General features: G+C 44.8%; 1 protein-coding gene across 8 annotated transcripts in view; it reads right to left on the reverse strand.

The window, feature by feature from the left end:
- The window catches only part of PITPNM2 (phosphatidylinositol transfer protein membrane associated 2), a 141,263-nt gene extending 124,004 nt beyond the window's left edge, over positions 1-17,259 (reverse strand). For 5 of the 8 annotated variants that reach the window (XM_054173141.1, XM_054173143.1, XM_054173136.1 and 2 more), the window contains exons 1-2: positions 17,020-17,259; positions 783-882 (exon numbers count right to left, since the gene is read on the reverse strand). The gene's annotated coding sequence lies outside the window, so the exon portion shown is untranslated. Of the gene's footprint in view, positions 1-782; positions 883-16,765; positions 16,920-17,019 lie in introns of those variants that run through there. The other 3 variants (XM_054173137.1, XM_054173139.1, XM_054173138.1) reach the window with 3 other exon arrangements.

Below are 17,259 nucleotides of genomic sequence, written 5' to 3' on the forward strand. Positions count from 1 at the left end.
GTTTCTAGAAGTCATACAAAAGAGGTTTGGTGATACCTGGACACCTATGCAGTGAATCCACAAGCAACACTCCAAAGATTACAGTATAAGGGAGCAGCATGTACATGCATTCATAAGAAGCATAAAATCTTGTTAAAAAACACCATAAGGTATCTGCTCCCCCATCCACACTCTGTTTTGGGGAAGAAAGTCAACCCTCTTAGCAAAATAAAGCAAATTAGAAGTACAGAGGTGAGAAAAAAGGGGGGGAAAGAGAGAAAATAACAATGTTACGGTAGTACCAGGGCTGCACACTGTTTATTTCGACAGAAATCAAATGCAATGTGGTTAACATTTTTGGGGGGAAAGGACCTACACAAGATTCAAATATAAACCAAAGGTTTGTTAATTGCACAGCCTGTGCAGCCATTCTTCCTTTTCATTTCTTTACTTGAAAGATTTTAAATTAATGAGGCTGCTGAGTGAGCAGAAAAAGGCAGGGAGCATGAGTTTTCTTCACAAAGAGGTTTATTACTAACACATCTATGCAATTTAAGCCAACAATCTCCTGTGACTGCCAAGTCCTTCTCAAAGGCAACTTATCCAGCCCTTCTTCTAGACTCCATTTTATCATTTTTCCCTCTGAGCATCTATTCAAGTGGAACCCAAGTGAAGGTTAATCCCCTCTCTCACCAGCAGTGAGATAGTATCCATCAGACTCATTACCATTCTCTCTAGTAACTCTAAATGTTTCCCTCTAATATAGAAAAGAGCAACTATCCAGCTGAAATGCCAGAACCTACCTTCTGAAAAATATCTCTCTAGATGCTTCTGAATGCAGGAAGGAATAAAGACAGCATTGCTGAAAAAGGATGTCACTGTTGGTCCACATGTGTCAACATCCTAGAGAAAGATAAAACACAGTTGCTTAAGTGCCATGCCCATGGGAAATCAAGTGCAAGCATAAAGCTGCATTATTTTCACAGTTACACCATGCTAATGGCTCCTATGCAAACAACATAAAGCTACAACGTTTTATAATTGCACATCAGAGTTCCTCTGCAGACATCCCTCCGGTATGTCAGAAATTCAATACGTGATAGTAGGCGGCGATGAGCACCTCAGGGATTTAAAGTGTGTTCCAAGCCATGAGTCATCAGTATCTCAAGCTCATGGAAATTTAAAAAATAAAATAAAAAGAGAGAAGCAAAAACACAGAGGCACGTGGTGCACTGACCACTCTCACATGCTCTCCCTGTACAACACCGTAACTTCCCCCTAAAGCATCTCCCTCTTAACAGGCTGTTTACCATTTCTACAGACATAAAACAGCACCTCACAGTATTCTTCCAGACAGGATCCCACATTCAAGGATGGAAATCGAGTTGGAGCTTCCTTTATAAAGCCCACAAGTCCTTCCACACCTGGAGGAGTGAGGAGAAGGTACCTCCCACAGCTGTCACAGAGAATGGCACAGCCAGGCCCAAGGGATGGCAAAGGCTACAGTGCTGAATCAGCAGTACTCAGGAAGATGGATCCAGCTCTCTTCCCACACAGCTCAGGAAAGGTCAACCCCAGGCTATCCATTTGTACTTAATTTTCCAACCATCATCTACATGCTTTCCTCCAAGGCTGATTTTTGTCAGGAGAGCTGAGGGCCAGAAGGAACACTTAACCAACTTGTAACTATTACCTGCTCAGCAGCTTACGTGGTTTCCCTGGTTTTGCCAAGCAGGCCATTGTCTTTCCAAGAGATTCCTTCAGGCAGAGTCTCATCATTACCTCCTATCACTGCAAACTGGTTTTAATGCTGCTTTTAAAGCATCTGGTTCACCCTTTAGGGCACACACATGTGCTCCTCCCTCCCAGCCACCATTCCCCTCTCTTCTTGGATCTCCCCAAATATATTCAAGTTCCTTTAGGTCTTCATTAATTTCTTGGCTCATTCTTGGTTGGTCTGCCCCTGCTGTTCCCCAAGCAACAGAGCATCAGCTCTCAGTAGCTCGAGGTCTAACAGGGCAGATGGAGAAGGGAAGGCTGGAACATCTACAGCCATTCCCCTGACAAGTGACCCACAAGCAGCTAGCACAGCTTTGGGAAGAGGACAGAGATCAGAAGTTAACCTGGCTGTGTCAGGCGGGAGGATGAGGCCTCAGAATCTCCCACACACTCCCGAAACCCACTCACTCAGAGTAAAGCTGCCTTTAACTGGCCAAACTGCCCTGAAGCAGAAATATTCCTTTCCAATCTGTGTCAGGAAGGACACAGTAGCAGGAGCTGTGGTTTGCACCAGAATGTGCAAATCTGGGTCCACATCCACACCAGAAAAAAAGCATCTCCTTGTCCAGCATCTGGATCCAACCAAGCCTTAAGACCGGCACCCACAACTAAAGGGTTATACAAAAATATAAACATAAAACCCACTCTGCTCCCAGGAACACAGCACCTGAAATGCTTGGAAAAAAAGGTTGATAACTTTAGCTGCAATGCCCTGCTCCAGTTCAGAGATAGATCTATGTCTTACCAGCAATTTAAAAAAAAAATAGAATAAAGTAGCTGCTCTTTACTCTCACACCTTCTTGCACAGCAATTTTAAAAAATAATAGTGCTTGCACAGGTCAGAGTCATCCTGGAGGAAGAGCAAATTGAGTAACATTTCAGGACCATTAATCTCAGACATCTCACCAAGAGCAAGCAGCCAGACAGCTTAAAAATATATTTAGTCCACAAATGCTTATTAACGTCATTTGCTGATTCACAGCTGAGCCAGTCTCATGGAGCCCAAATGCCACTTCTGCTTTCCCAGGCTAGGTTTGAAAAAAAATCAAATAAAGTGTTGGGCATTGAGTTGGTTAACCCATCTCAAAACCTTCTGTCACACAGCTATTAGATGCGGCTCTATCTGAGCTGGAAGCTGCAAGTCCAGTCTGCAGTCCTATGGTTTAGAAGCCTGACCAGAGTTCTAAAGATGAGGGATCACCACGTGCCAGGTCTGGCTCACATACAGCTTTCCACTGTGGTCTCAAAGCAACAACTGCATCCTTATGTGCACAGCACAGAGGAAACGCTCCTGCCCCACAATGGTCTTACAGCATTTGCTTAGCTGTGCCAGGCATTTTGGGAGTCAAAAGCACCAAGCACGAAGAGCCAGCTTGACCCAGGATGGGCTACAACTCAGCACTGATAACACACGTACGCAGACGCAGTTGTTTTACACACTCACCGGATGCCATTCCTTGATGTCACCCAAATATAACTGCAATGTGCTACAGAGCTGAATCTTAGTTTTATGTTAATTATCACTCTTGTTCCCAGTATTGATGCAGTCAAGATCAGATCATAACTAAAAGGGACTCTGCTGGCTTACAACAAAATTAAGAGTGAAAGTTGTTACTACTTTTACAGTTACATCTCGAAATCAACTCAATAAAAATCTGATGGTTTGCTAGATATAGACCCATGTCAAGAATTCGTGTGTGTGCTCTGAAGTAGAATCAACCCACTTGTAAAAGACTCATTTAAATAACTTTTGGGTTTTGTTTTTTTCATAAAGGGTAATTTAAGGTGTTTCTTCCCCTCCTGTTACACACAATGCAGTAAGACTAAAAGCCCCAAGGATTTTCTCCCTAAATCACCTATTCAAATCTGCAGGATGGAAATACATTTAAATATAACATTTTAATCTTGCTTTGCATCTGAACTTTAAGTGCTTTTCCAGGAACACAAGTGTCTCATTAGCCTTTTTAGCTGTTCTACCAGACTGATCTGCAAGTAAACAAGAACCCTCACATTACCTTTCTTTTTTAAAAGGATTCATTATATTCATATGGGTTTTAACCAATACACATTTAGTCTGATTGAGTCTTGCCACTTTCAGAATATTATACAATAACTTACTCATCAAGTGCATTGGGATTTGTCAGTATTGGTTCTACAGATGTTTTCACAAGCTAGACAAGTTTCTGCAGATGCTGGATACGCTGGACAACATCCTTCCAAAAGGAACAGCAACCACAACCTACACTTCAGTAAATGAATTTAAAAAAAAATAAAAAATAGTAGACCCAAAGCCCTGCTTCATTTCAAAGCACAGTTCTTGGAATCAGCAGGGGCCTGAACCCATGGTTTCAGAAAGTTTCAGCGTCTGGTTGACCCACTGTGAGGGCAATCATGAAAGCCTCACTGGGTAGCTATGCAAAACCAGAAGAGCAGCTGCAAATCTTCCTCAATTTAAGAAATCAATCCCCCTACCTGCTTTATTCTTGTTTGTTTGTTTGTTATGGGGTGAGGAGTTACTTTCCTTTTTTGTAAATTGAGGAAGGATGACAAAAAATCTCTATTTTTAGCAAGTCTGAATCAATTATTCCAAAGAGAAAGACAGTTCTCTACACACTTGCTGAGGGTACTGAAACCAAAAGTGATTGAAAGTAAAAACATTGCCGAACAGCAGAAAGGGAAAGTATTGTAAACACCAGCATTTTCTCCTCAGTAAACACTGAAAGTAACTGATAAATCAATGTAGTCTAGGACATGAATTTATGCAACTTGTTTCCTGGAATAATCATACACAATTCACCTTGACTGGATTCCCAAGTCATCACTCTGTAGTTTGCAGAAGCCTCACTGATGCTATTCTTAATTTACTTACTTCTAGGTCTAAGAAGGAATTACCAATGCAAAATTTCAACTTAAAAATTGTCAGGTTTAAGCCTCTTTTACAATGATGCCAATTAACCCCATCTGTACTTCAGAAACATTTTGTGATGAGTGGTAACCAAACACACAGTTAAAACTGCTTCTGTTTTAAACTTACTCTACTGAAGTGCAGAAGACTTCAGTATTATTAAACAAGGGGCACATGTGTCCAAAGCAAGCCACCATGGAAAAGGAACTTAACAATACCATTGAGAAATAAGAGTTAATACACGAGTTCCCAAAAGGCTAGAGGAATATTTTCACTATGGGTGATTTGCAAAGGAATGTTACAAACTTCATCCCTTCCTCAAAAAACCCTCAGGGAAGCATCTCTCCAAGGAAGTCTTGGAGTATCAAAGCAGCTCATGCAAGGACCACATTTGGCTTTGGAGCAGCATGACAGTTCATCACAGGAGGTGCATGAAAACAGACCACAGCTATCAGTAGACAGATTCTCATGGCAAGCAGCTCATTTTTAGCACCAAGGTTGAAAACACTGCATTGCACTAACAGAACTGGCATTTACCTTTCTGTGGAGGGCCATTAATTATAAGATGCCTTCTGCTGGTTTCTAAAGGCTTCTCTGATTAACTGATGTCTTGAGCTTCACTTCCAGTCCTTGCTCCTAAGAGGTACTGTCACTGCCACCACTAAAACACCTTGTATTGGTGGGACAAGCAGAGTTCTCACCCCACCATTAGCTGAACACACACACATTTGTTGATGACCACAAACCAGAACACACTGACCTCACACCCAAAATCAGAGTCCTGACAAGCAAGAGCAAAGGCAGCAGAAAGCGAGATTCACATGCTGCTTCTGCAAAGTCAGAGGCACTGACAGCACCATCTTGAAGGGGTAAAGGAACCAGGAGAACTGTTCATAGTGAACACCACAGCTGTTTAAGCTCAGCCTACTGTTTTTACATAATCTGCATTAATAAATACTAAACCCTAGCAAGTGTCAGCTGTGGTCAAACACTGCATCCATTTCAGATCATAGATAGTCACAAGAGTCCTTTATTCTCAAAGAAGGTGTTTTCTGTTCTCATAAAAGTTAGTCATCCTAAAACAATAAGGGAATATAAGTGAGCAACTAAAAAGCAACAAACCAGAGAGAAAGAAATTCAAAATTCTTAAGAGCTCTGTAATCAGAGGAAGAGGCTCCAGGACATATCAGAAAATCAATCAACACACAAGGTAACTGCAGCAGTTAACCAGAAAATATGAGCAGCTTGGAAAGGACCTAGATCATTTTCACCTGACTGAGGCTTGTAGCATCTGGACCTTCTGAAGCGCCTCTGGGGTTGCACTCCCTGAGGAGCACAGGATCTTGGCCTCACTGCAAGCAGCCAGACCCAAGGGGAAGGAAGGAAAGCAAACAGCAAAATGTTTCCAGAAAGCTGCCTGGGCTCTGGACCTTGCTGCAGCTATAATAAGCTTTTCATTTGCAAAGCTCTCTCCCTCCTTTCTTAAAAGTCATTATTCCCATATATGAAATGGGAGACTGGGCTGACAACCTATTGCTCTAATTAGGCTGCAAGAAAAATACATTAAAAAAGCCCTACAGTCTAAGTGCACCATTACAAGACCTTTATGAACCTCACATCAGTCTATGTGATGTGGGAAGACTTCACATTCCACATCACAAATGGACAATGGCAGCCTGTTGCCCACACCCTCCAGTAGACCTCACCTTCCAGGACAGAAGATGACCTCCTGCCTCCAAAGTAGGATCCCAGGAAGCATAAGCAGCAGCAGCTGCTCCATGCTGGCATGGTATTGTTTTGAGGTGGGCAGTTATGGATTTGTATCTTTAAAAGCAGCTTTTATAAGCATCTATTTAGAGTCACGTGTCAATCTTTCCTCTGAGAGAGGTATAACCTATGATTTTTTATCTTTTTTTGCCAGGAGCACAAAAGTGGAGGAGCAAGGGGGGGGAAAACAAGAAGGGAAAAAAAAAAACAACAGGAAAATAGAATAGAATAAACCAGGTTGGAAGAGACCTTCAAGATCATTGCATCCAACCCATCAACCAGTCCAACCAGTCCAATAGGTTGGACGCAATGATCTTGAAGGTCTCTTCCAACCTGGTCTATTCTGTTCTCCAACCCACCTAATCAACTAAACCATGGCACCAAGCACCCTATCAAGTCTCCTCCTGAACACCTCCAATGATGGTGACTCCACCACCTCCCCAGGCAGCCCATTCCAATGGGCAATCACTCTCTCTGTGTAGAACTTCTTCGTAGCCTCCAGCCTAAACCTCCTCAGCACAGCTTGAGACCATGTCCTCTTGTTCTGGTGCTGGTTGCCTGGGAGAACAGACCAACCCCCACCTGGCTACCACCTCCCTTCAGGTAGTTGTAGAGAGCAATAAGGTCACCCCTGAGCCTCCTCTTCTCCAGGTCAAGCAACCCCAGCTCCCTCATTCTCTCCTCATAGGGCTTGTGTTCCAAGCCCCTCACCAACCTCGTTGCCCTTCTCTGGACATGTTCCAGCAAGTCAACCTCCTTCCTAAACTGAGGGGCCCAGAACTGGACACAGTACTCAAGGTGTGGCCTAAAAAAAGACAAAAACTCTTGAAAACATCTTGGTGGGTTGAGCACCTGCATATGCTAAAGGCACTTCACGTTTTTATATGAGAATGCTATCACCCCTGTGAAGATTTCCAAGTAAATCAGTCAAACAGGGTCTCTACAGCCTGCTTTTAGAAATCTGTCTTTTACAAATAATTATTTTAATTCAACCATTTGATTTATATTACTTTGCAGTCATTTCCAGCTAGGCATATTTCAAGCAGAGAACTCTGCATTAGCTTCCATCTTTCCACTTCCCATATAAATGTGGCAATTAGGACAGAAAAATTAGTGAACTACGCAGTATTTCACCTTAAATAAAGCAGCTTAGGAAATAATGCACCATTTAATTGGTTCTTGACAGCCAGGGAAGAAACACTGTGTCTCTGTAACATGCTTAAAAGAGGGTTTGAAATCCATTCCTAGATCTTGATGGAAGCCTGTTCTTGTCAACAAAACCCACAAGCCATAATAATGCTCAGTCTTGTGCTTTTCTCCTCCGTTTGATCAGAGAGCATCTGATGATCAATGAGGAGGCCCATGGAATAGCACTCTGAATTTCAATGTCAACACAGCAGTACTGTGGTAATGATTGAAAATATTTACACATTGCCTCATCGATCGTGGGGTGTTCTTTGCCAGCCATCTGGCTACTGGGCACTCTTTTTTTTTTTTCCCCTCTTTCTTTTTTAATTTATTTATTTAACTTAATTTTTTAGGCTTTGCACATCTTTACAGCTAACATCCAGCATTCCACCCGAATCAGGTTCTCCAGTTATTTTTAACCCAGGACATTAGCAATAGCATTAATCAATTTCATTCTATCCCAGGGAAGGGGGGGGGGGAGGGAATAAAAACCCTTAACAAGGACAAAACTAAAAAAAAACAACCAAACACCTGCTCCATACTTCCCAGAACGATGTGCCAATTCAGCTACAAGGTCTCATTTTTAATGTGACTCAAGGGTGTCACCATTTTGACAACAGATGAGTCAAATGGAAATATGTCACTCACTCTACACTCATTGCCAGCCTCGAGATAAAGAAACCCTGCAAGGGCTGTTGTTTCCACCTCCAGATGGAATACCTTATGATAACTGTGATGCTAAGCCCCTGGGCTCTGTAGCGTGTGCTTGTGTTTATACTGCCTTTAGTAACTGCTCAACTTAACCAAGGCAGGCAGTTCAGGCATGCCACACAGAATGCAAGGATAAAGCTTAACCAAGCATCAATCCCTTGCCTTCTCAGATTGAGGTCCTACACACAGCGACTCACCCTGCTCACCCTCGGCATGCCTGACCTGGCTGCAAAGTCTGACAGGTGTAGGAATACCCACCCAGGCTACATAAAGCCTGGGATTTAACCTCTTAAAAAACCCAGACAAGACCAAGAAAGCACTTCTCTGCAAGGGGCTCTAAGCACCAACAGGTTGCACTCCCCCAGCAGAGTTTCATTTAATGCTCACCTTGCCGACTGCAAGGTTTCCATGTAAAAGTAAATTTCACAAAAGCCTTGACAATCTTACCTGCAGGCTTCCTTCTAGGAAGTCTGAGAGCAAATCAAGTAAAACAGACAGGGGAGACTGACATCTACAAGATCTAAACATTTACTGCAAGAGACCTCTGCAGAATACTTGATAAGAATATGAAAAAGATGGTTCTCCAACAGTTGTTTCAAGGTTGTTTTTTTAGTGCTCCCAAGCCTGTTTATAACAAGAAGCTGACTATCCTCACTGCTGGTACCATAAACTTGATCCAGGAAGAATGGGAGGTCTAAAAGTCAAATTATATTCAGCCTTTAAACCAGGAATCAAAATCACTCAACACAGTCTAGCTAGTAATTTTGGTAGTAATGTTTAAGGTAAAACACCACCCCTTTTTTTCAGTTCTACTTTGGAATAAAACACAAGTTCTGTCAGCAAAATTACAGACAACCAAAGACAGATGGGGAGCGGGGAGAGCACTCTAATATATCTGTCTTGGATAATACAGATGCTCCATTAGACAATGAAATCTCCCCTTCATGGCAAGCTCCTTTTGCTGCTGGGGCAACTGTATGAAAGGGGACAGAACAAGTCTGTTAGAAACGGATTTATTAAGGCTCTGTAACTCTGAGAAGTTTTACTACGCAAACTCTTCCTCTTGCACACCACCACGCAACGGTGCTGCATTTCCAGTACTACTGCTGCGAGCATCAAGAGGAGGTATCGAAGTGCACACCCTCAGCAAGACAAGTCAAATAATCTCTTGCTCTTCTGAACAAAAAACAGATCAAAGCTGGGAAGCCAGAGCAACACACCAAAGCTGTAATCACAAGTTTTGTCCTTTGAGTATGCTTCCCCAAATACGCGCTTCCCCCTCGCAGAGGTGGTGTGTTAGATAAATGTGCCTTTCTGAAAAGCCTATTTATAGGCACTAAGTGTAAGCAAAAATTAGCATTACCATTTATTCTGTAGTCTCAGAACAGACAAAAGACACCTTGTGTCCATGCTTAACACGTATTTTGAGAATATTTGATGGAAGACATTTACCATCTGTTAAAGTTAAAGCTTGGAACAATATTTTGCAATTCAGATACAGGTTAGACAAATAATGAGTCCCAAGAGTCTGAATAAACGATGCTTAAAACAAAGGAGAGAGGGAAAACAAAGAAACTTTATGCCCTTCTTCTCCATCAGCTGGCTTTGGTGGATCAGAAGCCTAAAAGCACTATGCTCAAAAAATAACAGCCCACTTGGAAACAAGGAAGACAGGTTTGTTCCAGAGCAGAACCGGAGACAGAACACTGGGATTTTCACTGTCTCCTAATAAATTGTGACCTGCAACATTTCAGATGTCTGCCCTTGTTTAAAACAGAAGCCACCCTCCACCTTCGATTGCAAAGAGCACTGAAAGTCAGCCATGGAGAGTGCTACCAAGGAGATGAGGATGGCAGAGAAAAAGCAAGCGAGAGGCCTTCCTCCCCCTTCTGTTCTTTTTCACAAAATCTCTCCGAGTTATTTACATACTCACATCCTGAACTCCCCCTCTGCTTTCACAGTTTGCAGTTAACTCTGCATTCTGCTGGAGATAACACATGTTTAGCTTTCAGCATGTTTAGGCTAGAACACCCTCTGAACGTAACGCCAGGTCACCAAGCCCACAGAGCAAAGTACTTCCAGATGCAGAGACTGGCTGGAAGATAACAGACAGAAACATGAGACTCCATCTCTCCACCACCCTGAAGAAATCAACCTACTCAGGGAAGGAGACAACTAAACAGCTTGGCAACGCCTACAACTGGTGCTCAACCTCAGATCCAGCAAAAAAAGATGTAAATATTTAGATTTCAATTTCATCTGATATGATAAATATAAAATGTCTATTTCCTTCTTTTTCTTTTCTTTTTTTTTTTTAAATAGCCTTAAAATAGGTAAACCATCCACATGGAGAAAATGATTCTGCAGCATTTCCACCTTCAGGAGGAGGTTATTTAAGTTATGGTATTGATCTTGAAACAAATTCCATTCACAGGTGAAGTTATTCCCATTGAATTGTCTCTTCTGACATATATAAAGCAGAATCACATCACATCTAAACAGAAATGCAGACACAAAATTATTTTGTTGCTCATTCCAAATATCCAGTGGCTGATGGCAGCCCATTATTTTTCACCTTGTCAGAAAAACCCATGACCCTTTGGGGGTTTCCTACAGAGTGAGAACACTGACTCAAACTCATACCAACTGAAAAAACTGAGTCTCCAAACAGACTCCTGGCAACCCATACAAGGCACAGAGGCAGATGAGGAGCAGTTTACCATGGCTGTACTATAAAAACCTGAAATCCTTCCATAACCTTTTAAAGCACATAATGGAATTAAGGCCCCACCACACATCCAGAGTTAAGTCATGCAAATATCAAACTTCTTTGGAGCTGGAGATAACAGAGCCTCGCCCCTAAAGTGCCAAGATATGCCAAAGTGCTCAACATGCTGATGTGATTACACACCCCTACCCTCCACACTAATTATTGCACCGTTACAGAAATGCCTTCTCAGGTGACTGCTCCGGGGGTTAAGTCAGCTAATATGCTTGAAGCAGCATCCTGAAGCTCCACAATCATTATGTAAGTGCCTGTAATCCAAACAAATCAGAGTTTACTTCCCTGTCCCTTACAAGAATCATTGCCCCGATGACTAATTTATGAAACTTTCAGCTGTTCATTCACTGTTACCATTCCCAAGTCCTCCTAGTTGCACTGCAACAATCAGATGGCCTTCCCAGCTGGTAGGAAACTACCTCATTTCATTACGGGATTGTCCCAACCTCTGCTCCCCTCACCCATTATGGGACTACAGAATCTGGTGGAAAAACCGCAAGCAGGAATTCCAGTATCTGGTCTCCAGGAAGCCATTCAAAGGAACAGAAAAAGATAACTGGCAAATCACTTTCCCTCATCCAAGGAGTCTCTCTAATTTACCTAATCTCAACTGCTTTCCTGCTGAGGAGAGTCTTAAGGCTCCTGTTCTGAATGTAACAGCCCTCACCGACCTCAGCTGTCCAAACACAAAGGGTCAGGACTGTGAAAGCTCTGCAGAGTCCTTGCTATTCGAGATACTCAGTGCCCAGGGTTGGGTTTTTTTGTGGAAAAAAACATACAAACAAAAAACCACAACAACTTGCAGTCCACAAGGACACAGACTTCTGGATGTTGTAGCTCTTCAAACCCAAGAAAAAAAAAAAAAATCTGGAGGCTGTTTAAAAGCCAGAAGAAAAAGTCTAATTTGGAGTCCTCAAGCACTAGCGCAGCAAGGAGAAGCTGAAGACCAGCCTTTGCTGTGAAGGGCTGTTGAAAGACCCAGCCACTGCTCAGGGTGCCCACACTCATATCCTGACAGCTGCCTTCTGCCCAGCACTTCTTAATCAGCTGAGGTGTTTGCTTTCCATTCCTGCCCTCCGTGGCACTGTGGCTGCAGAGTCAGAGCACTGGCATGTGCCCTTCTACCAGGATATAGGAGCAATGACCTAGACACCTTCACTCCTGAACTCGAGCACTCTGCCAGGGCTGATGGCTTCCCTGTAACTTTCCACACTGCTCACTGACCTGGGCTGCAGATAACCATATCCTTGTTACAATCCCTTGCATATGGAAGCACACATGCAGGAGATGCCATTTTTCCTCTCAGCAAGAGGCAATAAATTTCACCTCCTGGATGGTCTCACATTGCAAAGCCAGCACCTCCTTGCTGGGATCTCCCCAAATGTGCCTAGGCTCTCCAGGGCAGGTTTTAGCCCTGTGCCTATTAGATTTCTTCCTGCTCTTTCATGACAAACCATGCAGCTCCCTGCACCCATATATTCAGTAACTGTTTATCTCCACTTGCATAAGCAACCTCTTATTTCTCCTCCCCTCTGAAGTTTAGCCCAGTAGCAACCAAGCTCAGGAAGCGTTGCAGTAGTAGGAACCAGATCTGTCTCCAGAAACTACCATCTCTCAGGAGTTCCTCTGGATCCCCAGAGCCACCCTGAAAGATACCTTTTCTCCAACTGGTTTCTCAGTTCTCCAGAGGGATCTACTGAAGCATTCTGCTGTGACCTTCTAGAGACTATTACCATTATTGTTGTTGTTATTTTAAAACCCTCCCCATTGAAACAGTCACAGCAGCAAAATTCCTTGCCAATGGAAAAGGAACAAGTATGACTTCAGGAGCTCTGTGTATTGACTTGGCTTCACGCTGACTAGAACTCCTAGAAATAATCTAATCTGAGTTAGCCCTGAGCCTCTTACATTAAGAAACTCTAAATATCATTAATTACTTTGTCCATTTAAAAAAATGTGTGGGACTCAGTTCGTGGGTGAGTTGACACAGACTCCTCTGGCCCAGCACAATGTCGTGGCATTTGGATTTCCTCCAATACCCAGGAAACAAAGTTAAAAATAAAGTGTTTTGTTTGTTCCCTCCTCCCCTCACATTAATTACTCCATTGCCATTCACACTGAATACTAGAGAACATTTTTGTTTATAAGATGCTTTCAGGCTCAAAATGAAATGTAGACATATCTTACTAATTTGGGGAGATAAAGAGAAATATTAATTGCATCATACCCTAATGTCAGACAGCTTTAAAGCTCAATTAGGAGGCATCTTCACCATTTAGACAAATGGACTATTAAGAAGATCATGGGGTTTAGATGCTCATTTTTCCTTCTAAGAAAAAAAAGACAGACGATGAAGTCTGTTCCTCCCCTCTCCTGAAAATGAAGCATGTGTCTCGAGTAATAGGAAGACTAAAAGAAAGGCATCACATGAAAAAAACATTTCTCAGTGGATCACGCTGGTCCTACCAGAGGACATCACCGTGAATGGGCACGAACGGCATGAGTCCAACCACACTCGGGAGCAAGCATCAGCTTTCACTTGCCATTTTCTGAAGCTTTCCAGTCAAGCTGCCAAGACAGCAACTGAATTACAAGATTTTTATTTGAATGTAGGGGAGAAGATTAACGCTGGTTTGCACTAATCAGAGGAATTTTCTTTCTATTAACTGGCTTGAAGGATGTGCTCCCTCTCTATTTGGCCGACTCACAGAAGCGGTAACAAATTGCCAAAAACAAAGAGACTATCTGAATTCAAAAGGCCCTAGCACCTCTGCCAGTAGTATGTTCTGAGGAATTCTAGCAAAAAATAAATAAATCAGGACAAGGTCCTTTCAAACTGGTTGCTGTCAACTAAAATGAAAAGTTAGATAGAACTCCCACATAGCAGATGGTAAATCACAATAAATGCTTGGGCTGTTAGATGCACAACTAGTAAAATACACCATCAGAAGTGAGCCCAAAATAGGAAGGATATTTTAATATTAAAGACATTATAATTGGGGGGGGGGGGGGGGAGCAGGGAGCAGGGGGGAGGGGAGAGCCTTATTAAGCTCATCAGAATCAAAAGCCATACATTGAGGGCTTCTTAGTTTCCTCGCCACCTCACACAAACATGAGGAACAACTAAATAACTTAAGCAGAGTTACATTAGGCAAAGGGCTACTGTCAGCGAAAGCCCAGGAGCTCACTATTTACACATCTACCAAGTTACTACCAAGTTTAGACATTCTACCAAGTTACTTGAAAAAACAAAAAATTATAAAAGATACAAGGGAATTGTTTACTGAAACCATTACTGTTTCCTGAACACAGATGCAAGAAAAAGTTGTATTAAGAAGATAAACAGCTGCTACTGTATGCTGTTTAAATGGTAACAAAAGCATCTAAGGGCCATAAAGGGAATAGTAAGGGAATTAAAAAGCATTTTTATGCATGAAGATGGCTAACATCCGTACATTCATTAAAGTGGTATCAACCATGCTTTTAATTAAAAGTTAGTGACAGAAACTTAAATATGATTAATGGAACCTAGCAGCCTACCAGAAGTCTGCTCTATCAAAAGGAAGCAGCACAGCAAGCCGCATTTCCAGCCTTTGCTTGCTCATTTCTCTTTCCCTCTCTGAGATGCTGCCACATTCACAACACACAGCAAGGACCACACGGCAGCATTCCTGTGAAAAACAGCAAGCCAGGACAAGTCTGCAACCATGCTTTCATGCTTGGCCATTCTTTATTTTGTATATCCCAAGGAGGCATTTCAATTACCAAGCAGCCCGGGGCCAAGATGACGAGCTGGTTACCTGTCAGAATAACCAGCTCTACAACAATCCATCAACCATCGCAAGCACGGGGTCTGCCAAAGGCCAGGGAAAAAAGGCTGCCCTACAAACAGCAGTCTCCTATTCAACAGTGGAAAAAATCACTCAGAAGGCAGTGCTGAACTGTGCAATGCAGTCAGTCTTCTTGTGTTACTCAGGAGCACAACACAGTCACGATAAAAATAAACTACATGATAAAAATACAGCACAAGCAAAAAGATGTGGGCGCAGAGAGGGAATTAGTATGCAAGAAGAGGATAAGGAGTCCTACAGGCCATAGATATTCCCACATGCAATCAAACTACCTCCTACTTAAGTCCTGATACCCATGAGGACTAATCTATTACCGTTATCCTGTTGAACCAGAGCTGAGCACATGTAGATTATGTCTGCGAAGACTGCGGATGCTTTTTGGTATTGTATTACCCACTTAGCTTCTTCCAGGTGCACAGAGCACATAGAGAGAGGGTGGAAGCTCTCATTTTAGAGCAGCTACTAACACAGGAAGAAACTTTTTTGTTTTGCTTAAAACCAGAATTTTAATAAACTGAGCCTCAGCCACGGTGTTTTAAGATAATATGCAGCAGGACCAAGTTGTGTGACTGACTGAACAGGGCACTACTCCAAGGGGTTCCCTGCTCCTGTCTCTGTTAATGACCCTGCAGCCCCAGGGTGAGCACCTCAGTGCATTCCTCTGTGCATCTGCTTCTTCAGTGGAGAGAGAGGAACTGGGGAGAAGGTGAAGGAAGGGATTTAACCCTCCCATATCTAGACAAAATGCTAAAGCTGTTCATGCTGTATCCTGCTACCAGCAGCAGCATACTCCAAAATGGGAGCCAAGGCTTATTTGGGAGCACCAGGCAAGCAATGGGGACACCAGGAGAAGGGTCTGCCTGGTGCAGCAGAAAGGATCTCCTGTAGCCTGTTATTATGCTAAGGAATAGACATTTTGCTATTCCTAAAGGAAAAACGTATCTTCCTTCTGCCCTCCACAGGGGAGGCACAACTTCAGCTGCACGGCTGTTGGCCAGTCAGCCACCTAGCAGCTCACTGACTGCAGGTGGATCTGATGCCCCGAAAGCTCCTGAGGTTCCTCCTCAGCTATCATTTGTCAAAGATGTCCTGCAGCGAGGTCTCACCCCTTTGCTCCCACCACAGACAGGGAGGCCAACACTGGCAGCATCTTCGCTCCCTCCTCATTCAGAGGCTTCGTGGGCCACCACCACCCATCGCACAACGCGTCTCCTTTAGGTGCCCCTGCCAGAGCCAAACTCGTTGGAATGCAAGCTTGACAGATGCAGAGGAAGGACGGCCGCGGCCAGGCCGAAGGCTCTTCTGCGGGCAGGGTCAGCTCTGGCCTCACCCGACCGGCAGTGAAGGCAGCCGAAACGGTCCCCCAACAGCCGGCACGGCCTCTGGCGGCTCCTGGCACGACCCACTGAGCCATGCTCCCTTTAACATTACGAAACGCCAGGTGCCCGTCCCCGGCTGTCAAAACTCCGGCACTCCAACCGCGACCGAGAGCAGAGTGTTTGCCACTTACAGGGTGGCGGGGGTCGGCAAGATGTAACACAACCGAACCTCCTTAGTGCACCAGCGGGTGCAGAGCGAGGCTGCGAAGCTCTGGCTACGCTGTGTGCAGCACCGAAGAGCCAAGGCAGCGTGCGGCGATGGCTGCAGTGCCCGCGGCGCAGCGGACCGGTCCCTCCCCGGCATTTACTCCTCTATTCGGGAAACTTTTACCGCCGACACATCCCGCTGGCCGCGGGCGGCTATAAGACAGCCCGATCCCGCTCAGGCCGCGGCATCGCCCAGAGGTACTGGCTAGGAACCCACCGGCGCCGCGGCCCGCAGGGGCCGTTCCTCCTGCTCCGCCGCCCGCCGAGGCCCCGGGAGGGGCCCGCCAACCTGCCCCGGCCCCTTGAGGGAAGCTGAAGCCGCCCCACGGGCCCGGCCTTCCACCCTCACCCTGCCCTCGGCCTCGCGCCGGTTCCCACCCCCGCTGAAACACGGCCGAGCCGGACCGGGGGCCGCCAGGTGTCGGGGCCGGGTCCGCCCCGCCGCCCCCCGCACATCCCCTCACCACGCACCGGCTGCTCCCGGCGCAGCTACCGCGGCTCCCGCTGCTGCTGGTGCCGCCGCGGTTCGGCGGCTGCCGCTGTCTACGAATCGCTGCCTACCGACATGCCCGCGTTCTGCTGGCATAATCCCCGGCGAGGGTGGGCCGGGCGCAGGCAGCTCCTCACCCGCCGGTTCTGCCGCGGCGCGGGGACGATGGAGGCGGGGGGAAGCGAGGCGGGCCGGGCCGCCGCAGCTCCACGCTGCGGGAG

This window comes from Dryobates pubescens, chromosome 25, assembly GCF_014839835.1.
Source record: "Dryobates pubescens isolate bDryPub1 chromosome 25, bDryPub1.pri, whole genome shotgun sequence".
Lineage (NCBI taxonomy): Eukaryota > Metazoa > Chordata > Aves > Piciformes > Picidae > Dryobates > Dryobates pubescens.